The sequence below is a fragment of the Triticum aestivum genome, chromosome 4A (assembly GCF_018294505.1).
Source record: "Triticum aestivum cultivar Chinese Spring chromosome 4A, IWGSC CS RefSeq v2.1, whole genome shotgun sequence".
NCBI lineage: Eukaryota > Viridiplantae > Streptophyta > Magnoliopsida > Poales > Poaceae > Triticum > Triticum aestivum.
In genome coordinates, this window is record NC_057803.1 from 730,048,493 (window position 1) to 730,058,744 (window position 10,252).

Below are 10,252 nucleotides of genomic sequence, written 5' to 3' on the forward strand. Positions count from 1 at the left end.
TCCATCTAACAATGCAACACACAGCGAGGCTCCATCAACTAGCTAGCCCCGGTGGCATACAACATCCGGGTGGACTGCATTGTCTTTAACGGGGGGGGGGGGGGGGGGTCTCTTTGACTTCTCCACTAGAGCATCCGACTTCTAGCATTCGAGTCACCCCCACCCCCACCCACACGAGTCATGGCTGTGGCCCGGAGCATCCGAGCACGGAGCATTAAAAAAGGTCTGACAGACATACATCATGTGCTCATTTGCACAGGTCGTACCCGGATCATGCACCAATTAGAAGGCAGTGTACATAGCAAGAATCCGGTGATTTTTCGAGTCAGCCGAATATTTTTTTTGGCGCCCCAGCCATTAGCTAGCTTTGCACGGACGACACTGCAGAGGTACTCGAAATACACGCTGAATAAACATTGAAATACATGCCAAACGGTTCAGCTTTGCTTGATGTGCTTCATCCCCCTATGCCATGCTTTGCAGCCACAACGGGCATAGCTCTGCAGCAACCACATCAACTACAAGCTCATATATACCTATTAATCCAAACTTGTGGATGGGATAACGTTGCTAGATGGTTGAGGTCGGGGAGCGCATTGGTTATTGTCATGCATTTAATGAATTTCTAAGGATCAAAGAAACTCAGATTCGGCTATGCGCGACGAGAAATTTGCTTACTTTACAAAGATGTTTTGACAAACAGCTTATTGCGTACTAGCACTAATCAGGTAAGAAGGTATTTCTAAACACCACCATGGTATTGACTGGAAAGGTCTACACTGTAAAATACATTCCTATTCGGCGTGATTCAGAGAAACATTTCTGCATTATTCATAACACTCAAAATATGGGTTGCATAACATGTACGATATCATAAGTTTTATATTATCTCAGTAGAACATACATGACATGAAAACCTATCTGGCAGTCGCGACAGATATGGTCACACCATTAATACTACAAGACTTAGTAGTGGATGAATCCTCTTCATTGCCTACCATTAGATTAAAATACGCTGGGTGTTTAGGCACATGCAGGATCATAGTCTTGCTGCTTAGCATTGCAGTAACATCCAACATGTTCGGTCGATCCACAGCATTCTCTTGTACGCATAGTAGTGCGATATTAATGGATCTCATCAATTCTGTTGGTTCACACATGGGAAGCAATGACGCATCAACAATATTTGCCCATCTCCCATCTTGCCATAATTGCCAAGCCTATTTGCAGTTTCATCACATGCTTAGGTACGACAATAAGTTATAGATAATTTATTTTCATGTCGAATGTGTATTAACTCACATATCCGAGGAGATTGATGAACGCTCCACAATGACGGGTACCATAATTCCTTTTCCCGCTAAGGATCTCAAGAATTAAAACACCAAAGCTGAATACATCAGATTTGATTGAGAATATACCCTCAGAAGCATACTCTGGAGCCATGTAACCACTAAAAAGATGTATAATATATGTCCAATCAATATATTGATGACTTGTAAGGAATAAATGTTCATATGTCGTATATAATTTACATGGAACTTACTATGTACCAACCACTCTCCTTGTAGTGTCGCCGTCTGTATTATTTGAGCAAAATATTTTTGCCAGTCCAAAATCTGAAATTTTGGGGTTCATCTCATTGTCCAAGAGAATGTTGCTTGGTTTTAGATCTCGATGTATGACACGCAAACGAGAATGTTTATGAAGATAAAGAAGTCCGTGTGTTGTTCCTTCTATTATTATAAGGCATTTGTTCCAGTCCATTAGAGATTTTCTGTGTTCATCTGCCATGAACTAATTTTATTATAGAAGAAAAAATAAACATCTAAATAATAAGAGTTGGACACTTCAATTATTACCTTAGTGCAATTATGCACATAGGATTTTTGAAAACGAAATAATTAAATATATGAATGTTGAGCTGGTGATGTGTACCAAATATGAAGAAGTCCAAGCTTTTGTTTGGCAAGTATTCATACGCCAATATTTTTTCCTCTCCTTGTGAGCAACATCCCAAGAGTCTAACCAGATTCCTGTGTTGAAGTTTGGCTATGAGTTCTACTTCATTTTTGAACTGCATGACACCTTGACCTGAATGTGATGCAAGTCGCTTAACTGCTATCTCCGTTCCATTAAGAAACTGGCCCTAGAAAAAAAAGCCATAATCCAGTTGCTTTATGATCCACAATGCAATTCACCACTACCAAGTAATTAGCACAAGAAAAATCTCTTTCAATCAATACTTTCCTCCTTATGATTATGTATGATGAGGCTATGTTTGGTTAACTATTGTTATATTTGTTTTAAAAATTAGCAAAATGAGGAGTTTACAAGAGTATGGTATATATATGTACCTTATATACAGGTCCAAATCCACCTTCTCCAAGTTTATTTTCTTCAGAGAAGTTATTTGTAGCTTCCACTATCTGATGAAAGTCGAAAACTGAAAACACGGATAATCCTGCCTCCATATCCCAGACTAGTTCTTGAACACCACCTTGCAACTTGTAAGTATGCTGTTCTCGTAATATTGTTGTACCTGAAAATTTGATGAGAATTAGCGCAACAGATCAATCTCCTTAATTAGAACTCTGTGTTTTTAGTGCGGTACATAATAGCATTGAAGGAACTAATTTACCTACCTTTTCTGATCCTTCCTTTCAGGCGGCAACAGTAAACGATGAAGCAGAAAGTAACTAGAGCTACCGGACCAGCTACAGACATAGCAATTACCCAAGGATGCATTCCACGTCCTTCTAAATTAAACATCCACGGATTATCATGAGTTGTTAGCTAAAAATATGCCAACTAATCAAGAGTCCACCCACAGACTATTTGGGGATGTATGGACGTAGACAGAAACATATTAATTACTCTTACCCATGGGAGGCGCGAGTGCAATGGACGGTAGACCGATCCGCCGCATGGGTTGGTCGAAGAACATAAAATTTTCGAACCTGATGTTGCATCGCAGTACGAAGATCCGTCCTCCCTGGTGCACGGATGTGGTGGTATCTCCCATGCCGATGAGCCACTGGAGGCATGCCAGGCAGTCTCCGGCGGACAGGTCCGGCGTGCATTGTGCCAGGGAGTAGAGCGTCGGCACGGCGTCCATGACCGTTGTGGAGTACCGCCTCGCTGTATCATCGGCCGCGTCTCTATCTGGCTGGGATTTAATAATTTAAAGTCGGACGCATCTTGCACCTTCGTTCTTAAAAATAATTGTCATGTACATCCTCACGAATTAAATCATCATGTGTCTAAAACTCGAGTCAGCTTATGATAAACAAAACCACTTAGGGCACACCATCGACAATTCTTATTATATTTTCTTCCAAAACAATGTGATGTGTGTTCCAATTTAATATTTAGATAGAAAATGTAATAAAATGCTATAGATAAACAAACAAACCTCATTAAAAATATGCAAGATAAAATAAAATAGAAACAACTTAAGTCAAGGTAGCAACAACATAGTCTGTGAAAACTAGAATGGACCACTTAAACTTATACTTTGATACAATAGTTACGATATCATCAATACACGTTGGGACATCACAAGCATAGTAAACAAGAAAAGAAAAACTATCTAGGAATTGCGACAGATGTGGTCATGTCGTTAATAGTACATGACTCTGTAGCAGTAGACTCCTCTTCATTTCCGACCCTTATGTTGAAATATGCCGGCTGCTTAGGTTCGTTGATGTTCATATCGTCGGTGTATAGCATTGCTATAACATCTGCCATGGTTGGTCGATCGGCTGCGTTCTCTTGTACACATAATAATGCTATATTAATGTATCTCATAATCTTCGGCGATTGATCTTTGGGAACCAATGATGTATCAAGAAGGTCAATTCCCCTTCCCTCTTCCCATAATTGCCATGCCTGTTTGCAGTTTTTAGGTTATGTTATGTCTTCAAATAACTAAAAGAAATGTAGACTACACAGAAAATATAGAAAATTTTTACTTGCGTAAGTTTATTTGTATAATCTTACATATCCAAGAAGATTGATGAAATCACCATATTGCTGGCTACCAGAATTCTGCTTTCCGCTAAGTATCTCAAAAATAATAACACCAAAACTGAAGACGTCCGATTTAATAGAGAAGACACCCTCCGAAGCATACTCAGGGGACATGTAGCCACTGAAATGGTATATGATATACATGTCAAAATTATTGCATATGATTGTGGTGTAATATAAGTACTCAACAGTGGATTGTGTTTCTGAAACTTACTATGTACCAACCACTCTTCTAGTAGTGTTTCCTTCACTGCTATCTGAGATGGAAATTTTTGCTAGACCAAAATCTGAAATCTTTGGATTCATTTCGCTATCCAAGAGAATGTTACTTGGTTTAAGATCTCGATGTATGATACGTAACCGGGAGTGCTTATGTAGGTAAAGAAGTCCATGTGCTATGCCTTCCACTATTGCTACAAGTTTGGACCAATCAAGTAAAGCTCTTCTTTTTTTCATCTACACATCAGACAAACATTGGTATAACATGAGAAATACGCCATGTTAACTGATCAAAATTTGTGCTACTTGGTTACCTATGTAATGAAATTAGACTCATGGGGTTAACAGAAAAATAAAATGTGGAGTCAATTTGAGTTACTCTGATGCATTGATAAATATTTTGTAAACTCAAATAAGAAATGCATATAGACATACCAAAGATAAAGAAATCCAAGCTTTTGTTGGGCAAGTATTCATACACTAATATTTTCTCCTCTTATTGGGAGCAACATCCAAAGAGCCTAACCAAATTACTGTGTTGTAGTTTGGCTATGAGCTGGACTTCATTTTTAAATTCTATGAAGCCTTGTCCTGAATGTGAAGAAAGTCTTTTAACTGCTATCTCCAATCCATCAGCAAGCTTGCCCTGGTAAAATATATATATATTCTAAAGTTAGGCACTTTCACTTTGCACTATAAACCTCTTAACTATTGTTATAAATGTGGGCTTCTTTGTTAGCTATCATGTTAGGAAGCTAAAGAAGTTCGAAATAAACATATAAAAAAACACATAGTAATTTACCTTGTATACAACACCAAATCCACCCTGTCCAAGTTTGTTTTCTTCCGAAAAATTATTTGTGGCCTGTAGTAGCTGTTGGAAGTCAAACACCATGAACTCTGAATTTTTGCCTTGCCAAACTAGTCATTCCTCTCCTGCCAAATACCGAGAACGTCTTGATCCTTGTAACCTCATCACTTCACCTACATGATTGAGAATCGGCACAATCCCTCTTTATTGATATATGTTTAATAGTGTCTTATTAAGACTATGATTAAGGAGTAACTAATTGAAACAATAGAACGGCCCATTCAGAAACTAACTAATTATTAGTGGAATACCTTTTCTTTGTTTTGTGATCCGACGATAGTACAAGATGAAGAAGAGAAATGTTGCTGCAGCTAGAGGTATTAAAACTATGGGAATTACCCACAGCTTGTTCATACGCCCTGATATGAACATATACGATAACAACCAATCAGGTGTGTACATAATAGAGAATTTTACCTCCATGTCACAAAATTACATATAGGAACCCTGGGGCTGGACTTACTCTTGTGTTGGGTCGGAGTTGGAGCTAGCGGCCCCAGACTTATCATTGGTTGGCCTTGATAGAACTGAGACGCATCATACCTGAAATAACACCGTATCACACCCATCTGTCCTCCCATGCGGAGGGACATGGTGGAGTTGATCATGCCAAGGAGATGTTGCAAGCACTCTAGACAGTCCCCGAAGACATGTCCGGCGTGCACTGCGCCAAGGAGTACACCTTCGGGATGTTTGTGCCACTGTCCACGACACCGGTGGCGAACCGCCTCGGCGACGCGCTAGCTGCCTTCTCCACAGTCTCCACCAGCAGCTCGTGGATGAGACCGGTGATGAGAGGCACGTTGCCGGTGACATTTCTGACATTCCACCTCTCAAAAGGAGGGTCGCCACCATTTTCTCCTTCTGTGCTATTGGTGAATGACGGGGCGAGGATGTCTTTGGAGTTGTAGATGAGGATACAATCAGCAAAGTAGGAGGCAGCCCTGAAGCACTCTACCTCTGGCGGCGTAGCATTCTGCACTATGCCGAATATGTTTGTGATGCACTCGGCGCAGGCTGTGTCATTGAGGACATCGCCACGGCAGAGCGCAAGCGCGTATACGGTGTCGGGGGCTTGGCCGATTGTGGCGGTGGCAAAGTGTACTGGGGAAGAGCATCTTTTGTTAGGGAGGGTGGCAGCTAGGACCTTAACGTTGTCGCAGAATACATCAGCTGCCGCCAGGAATGGTGTGAGGCTGCTGAGTAGGAGCAGCAGGATTGTCGCCATGCCTTGCTCGAACTGCATGTTGTTGCTCTTCTCTCAATCCAGATGAACAATTCAGTCCCTGCACTTATTTAACAGCAAGTCACCATCGCTCGCCAGGAGAAGAGACTACTAGAGCATTTTTTTTAGTTAATTTCTGCTTCTTGTTGGTCTGTTGCTTTCCGTTCAGTAGTACTGTCTAATCAACATATTACATGGAACTTAGTTAAAAATTTAAGTTGAACTTGTTGCTACCTGGTTATACGTAAATTTCTCTCCTTATTCCGTATAGAGACAAGTACTTCCACATAGCGTCTTGACTCGGGCACTTCACTATCCAGCAACCAAAATAACTAATTGTGTGCCTGTTTCTAGCACAATTATGTGCCGGCCAGGTCAAGAAATTATTGTGTCACCATTAGAATTTAGCTACCATCAAACCACGACTGACTTAGTCGTTAAAGTACACTAAAATGGTGCGTTTGGAACTATTGGCCGCCGGAACAAGAATTCAAATGGGTCTATCCGTGTCCTTTCTGCTAAAAGTTTCCTCCTAGATAGGGAAATTTTACGGTGCATTTTAATAGACCAGATCACGTGTATTATATGGGCGATCTAACGGATGAGAATAAATGGGCCTTTTTTAGCCCAAGAGTATTATTGACCTAAAATTTTTTGTACCTTTAATCGGCCCAATTAAGTCCAGGGGTATTCCCGTCCAAAAATTTTCGATTAAATCAACTGCATTAGTAAAACACTTCATTATAGAGGTCCGATAATCGTGTGTACTCTTCTGAATTTCGGTTCGAGTGGTTCGTCCTCTCGAGCCCTAACCTCGGCGCCCTCGATCGCCGCCGATCGCCCCCGGCTCCCTCGATCGCCGCCGACCACACTCGCCGTGTCACTCCTTCCTCCTACTCCTACTCCCCCCTCCCCGCTCCATCGCAAGTCACCCCACTCGGGTCGCGGCACCAGATCTTCCGACGAGCCTCCCCTCCTTCCCCGAGCGGACGCCACCTTCCCCGACCCGAGAGGCCACATCATCCTCATCGACGTACATCAACTTTTTCATGCCGGATCTTCGTTGTAAGTGCCTAGCCATCTCAAATCTTTGCTGGTCCCTTATGCATATAGTACCATAGGGGTCGGGTTTGATTAGGGTTTATGATATGTCATGTGAGGTTTAGGGTTTATGGTTTCAGAAAGTGGTGACGAGATTTCGATTGAAAGGGAGTGTAAGTTGGATTTAGTTAGGACTTGTTGATGTAGTTAGTTAGGGTTTATGGTTCAGAAAGTTGTGACAAGATTTTGATTCAAAGGAAGTGTAAATCGGATTTAGCTAGGACATATTGAAGGACTTAATTAGGGTTGTGTGGCATGAGAAAGTTGTCAGCAGATTTGGATTCAAAGAAAGTTATTTTGGATTTAGTTAGGAGATGCTTTTGAATTGAGTTTCGAGATATTTTGGATTTAGTTAGGAGATAATTATTTTATATGGAGTTTGGAGTTATTTTTGATTTAGTTAGGAGATAATTTGGATTTATTTAGGTGATAATTTTGGATTTAGTTAGGACACATTTTTGAATGGAGTTTGGAGATAATTGATCTATCACTGTGGATCTATCAGGGGACTTGAAGGATTCGTGCACTTTGGATTTAGTTAGAAGATTATCACTTACAGCAAGTACAATCAATTAAATATTTTTGGATTTAGTCAGGGCATATTTTATACTTACTTACAGCTTTTGAAGGACTGAGTTTGGTACATGAATCCGAAATGAAAAATTAAATCAATTATTTAAGCAGAGTAGTGCATAATTATTATGTATGCTATCCATCTGTAACATTGACTATCTGTTTTCGTTGGAAGCATAACGACATGAATGATAAAGGCAACGATGGCAAAAACTTGGGTCATACAGGCAAGAATGACAAGGACATGGGTGATAGATGAAACTAAGGCAAAGGAATGGATGGTATGTGCACGGATGATAATGATAATGAGGATGCAGGCAAGGATGGCATAGACCTGGATGACGCACACATGCAAGGTAAAGGAATTGATAATAAAGGCATGGCTGGTTCAGATCTCAATGAGTGTATGGAATACATAGAGATTGTGAACAAGACTTTCAGGACTGAGGAAGAAGCCTACATGTTCTACGTAGGCTATGCAAGAAAAAAGAGTTTGGTGTTAGAAAGGATGATCTGAAGTACAGGGGTCCGGGACAAAACAAAATGCATACAGAAGGACATACAAGTGCTGCAAATAAGGATGGCGGGCCCTTAAGCACTTTAATAGAGCTAAAAGAAAAAGAACACCGATGGGTCTTTCTCAGTGTGGGTGTCCCGCTCTTTTTCAGGTTGAGCTACAAGATAGCAGTGGCCTCTGGTTCGTCAAGAATTTTGTGGACAAGCATAATCATCTGTTTGTCCCTACTGACCTGACTACCTACTTATCGGCTCATCATAGAATGACTGATGCACAAAAGGCTGATGTCATCGAGTATGCCATTGGTGGACTTCGAACACATCAGATTATGAATGTAATGGAGAAGAATGCCAGAGGTCCCGACAAGCTTGTATTTATAGATCGAGACCTATACAACCATGTTTCAGTCCGGAAGAAGCGCAAGATAGAAGGCAATGACGCTAGATATTTGCTCACCTATATGATTGCACACAAAAAAGCAGACCCAGAATTCTTTTTCAAATACACAAAAGACAAAGAAGGCCATTTGAGGAACATATTCTGGGCTGATTCACAATCCCGGATTGACTATGTTGCCTTTGGTGGTGTCGTGGTGTTCGACAGTACATACCGCTCTAACAAGTACAGGCTTCCGTTTTTTTCCATTTGTTGGTCTGAACCATCACCGCAACACAGTTTTTTTTGGGGTTGGTCTAGTGTCAGACGAGACAGTTGCATCATACCAGTGGCTTCTTCATGTATTTTTGGAGGCAATGTCCCAGAAGGCACCCATTTCAGCAATCACCGATGGGGACGGTGCAATGGCTAAAGCAATAGCTACAGTCTGGACTGGAACATATCATCGTTTGTGCACATGGCATATCGAGGAGAATATGGTGATGCACCTGCGCAAGAAAAAGCTTGAGGAATTTAGGGAATTCATTTACCGTCGTTGGGATGTTGATGAGTTTGAGAAAAGATGGGAGGCTTATAAGATTCGGTTCAAAATAAAACCAACAGGGAAGAGGTCGTCATGGGTTAACAGGATGTATGAGTTGGGACACAAATGGGCTGCTGCGTACACAAAAGATAGATATTTCCTACGCATGATGAGTAATCAGAGGAGTGAGTCTCTCAACTCAAGGCTTCATGTGCACCTGAACAGGAAGATGCAGCTTGTTGATTTGTTGCAGCATGTTGAGCACTATGTATCCATAATGCGTAAGAATGAAGCAGCATTAGACGCAGTAGCGATACATACGATACCCTTCACTAAGCTGAATGCACACCCTCTGGAGATTGCTGCCTCTTATAATTATACAGTTGTGATGTTTCTAAAGGTAAAGTGTCAGATTGTCGAAGGGACAAATTGGCAAGTCACAGACCGGGTAGCGTGTGATGATTTTGTCGTGTTTGGAGTTTTGCGAAAAGCCCCATATGATAATGTCCCATATGGCAGGGATGCTACAGAATTGCAAGGTAAGGAAGGTAAGGATGCTGAGGACTTGCATGCAAAAAACTTGAATGCTGAGGATCCCAATGACTTGGAAGGTAAGGATGCTGAGGACTTGCATGCAAAAAACTTGGATGCTAAGGTCCCAATGACTTGAAAGGCAAGGATGGTGTGGACTTGCATGCAAAAAGCCTGGATGCTAAGGATCCCAATGACTTGGAAGGTAAGGACAGTGAGGAGTTGGATGCAAAAAAGTTGGATGCCCGGTTGGTAAATTTACCT

The 10,252-nt window shown here is 41.2% G+C and overlaps 1 pseudogene; it reads right to left on the reverse strand.

The window, feature by feature from the left end:
* Positions 1 to 917: 917 nt before the first annotated feature.
* On the reverse strand, positions 918 to 6,369 carry LOC123084435 (cysteine-rich receptor-like protein kinase 10; annotated as a pseudogene).
* Positions 6,370 to 10,252: the final 3,883 nt, after the last annotated feature.